This window comes from Pteropus vampyrus, unplaced genomic scaffold, assembly GCF_000151845.1.
Source record: "Pteropus vampyrus isolate Shadow unplaced genomic scaffold, Pvam_2.0 Scaffold68, whole genome shotgun sequence".
Lineage (NCBI taxonomy): Eukaryota > Metazoa > Chordata > Mammalia > Chiroptera > Pteropodidae > Pteropus > Pteropus vampyrus.
In genome coordinates this window covers 599,184-601,499 of record NW_011888849.1, presented here as the reverse complement: position 1 = coordinate 601,499, position 2,316 = coordinate 599,184, and the positions used below count along the sequence as shown (strand labels likewise).

At 40.8% G+C, this 2,316-nt stretch overlaps 1 pseudogene; it reads right to left on the bottom strand.

The window, feature by feature from the left end:
* Window positions 1–1,982: 1,982 nt before the first annotated feature.
* LOC111740803 lies at window positions 1,983–2,099 on the bottom strand (annotated as a pseudogene).
* Between the last annotated feature and the right edge of the window lie 217 nt (window positions 2,100–2,316).

The window sequence follows — 2,316 nt, the reverse complement described above, 5'->3', positions numbered from 1 at the left end:
GGATCTGTGACCAAGTAAACATTAAGAATCATTCATCCCTAGTCCAGGAGCTCCTTGGAAGCAAGGCTTGTGGCTTATCCATTGTCGAAACCTCTGTGCTAATTGCCAACATTCAATAATGCATCATTTATGCAATGGTAAATTGGCATCTCAGAAGGCACTGCCCAGAAATTTTTTGAGGAAAATAGATGAGAATTAGGTTAAGGAATAAGCTTGTAGCTTCACATGCACAGAATAAAGGTATATGCGCGCGCGCACGCACACACACACACACACACACATATATACGTATATATATACGTATATATATATATATATACACGTATATATATACGTATATATGTGTGTGTATATATATATATAAAATCTCCCCAGCATTTGATCATATATATGTAAGGGAAGGAAAAGGGAAAATCTTCGTCCCTCTACTCTCCTAGATTCAAAGTCTGGAGCCCATTAATCAAACTGTTAAAAGAGCAACAAGAGAGTAAACTATTTTAATTACATAGATATGCACCAGAGTTTAAAAAAAAAAAAAAAAAAAAAAAAACTTGGCTCAAGGAAGCAGCCAGATAATTGAGGTTTAAATACCACCACAGCCTAAACAAAGAAAAAGGGGCTTGGGGATTCTGGTCAGGGGAGGCAACATATGGGAAGGAGAGGGAAAGAAATGCATGGCAAGCAAGTGTTGTTTTGCCGTACAGATAAGAGTCTTTCAGATGATAAGAGTTGCCCTTGGGAGTAGCTCTCTTCCTGGTATGGAGACATCTTTATATGAAAATTTCCTTTACAAAAGAAGAAATTTATACTCTATTTTAGGCATTTAGTGGGAGGTAAAGAGCTCTTCCTATGCCTGCTGGTTCTCAATGGCCTTTAGCTCAAAAAAAAAAAAAAAATCCATAGGCCATGGAGATTTATTTTGGGATGGCACATTCCAGTACCTTTCACATGTTTATTGTGGTGTTTGAGCGCCACCAAATTGTGCAGTGCCTGAAAAATTATCCAAAGTCCCATTTGTTCTACCAATTTAAAAAATGATTTAAAATCATATTTTAGATTGATTTAAATATTCATCAATTTCTGTTTTGCTTACATTTTATTAGGATAATGAGAGCTGCAGAGTTTTGAAATGGAAGTACTTTAAAATCCTTTCTGTATATTTGAGTCTGATCAACTGAATTCTCACTATTATCACTGGCATGGAATGCTGCACAAATTCAAAGATCAAATGTGGTCACATCTCTCACATTTTTCTAATTATTTGCTTCAGGCTCCATCTGCCTTACTAGCAGGAAGCATGGTATCTCCTTCCTTGAATTATCCAAGAATCGTGGGGAAGAGAGTGGTGCATAGGGGTTGGGGTATCTCACTTCAGCCAAAGAGGAAATCAGTCCAGCTTCCACATGCCACTGCAGAAGGGAGTACTTGTATTTATCATGCCTTTTCATTTTCTTCATTTTCAGTGCTTTGACATCTTGGGGCCTTGCCGACTCTGGATAGACTGCCCTTCCCGGGGCTAGCCTAGAAATAGACAATAAAGATTTGTTTGCAGTGTTCCTCTCATGTGAAAACTACAAAATCCAGAGCCACTGCTGCTACCCCCACCCTGAATCAGGTTCTTACACACCGGACCACTATTTCCCTGCTCTAATCACCAGGGCCAGGTATCCAACAACTGGAGCCAGTCACCATAGAACCCACTGAAATAATTAAAACTAGCTAATCCTCAGCCTGCTTACTCTGTCTCACCTGTTTCTTCCCACAGAAACCACAATAAAGGCTCTTACCCATATTTCCCCTGAATTTTCTTTACCTCTGACCAACCCTGGTGCTTCCCCATGTGGCCCCTTCACTGTAGTGTGGCATGCCCCTCCCCTTCTTGGGAACTGTAGGTAACTGTCTTTTCATTGACAATCATCTGATTTGTTGATCTCACTATTTTTGAATGACAATAAAACTTACATTTTATTTTATTTTATTTATGCCTACAGCACCTGGTTTTCCTAGGTGGTCTCCCATTCAAGTACTAACGAGGCCCAACCTTGCTTAGCTTCCGAGATCAGATAGGATCGGGTGTGTTCAGGGTGAATCCAACAGACTCTGGCTTCTTGTTGCCAAAGGCGTCAGTGTTGAAAACAGGTCTCATAAAGTCTAAGAGGCCATGCTGGTCTCCTGCTGCCTTGCTGTTAATGTGCTCCACATCTCAACTAAGACTGCAAGAAATCCTGGGGGCACAGCCCAGCTCAGCCGAGGGTGTCACATACCTGGGCTCTCAAGAAGCAGATGCTCAGCACTCTCAGTTCGCGTATCTAGGCA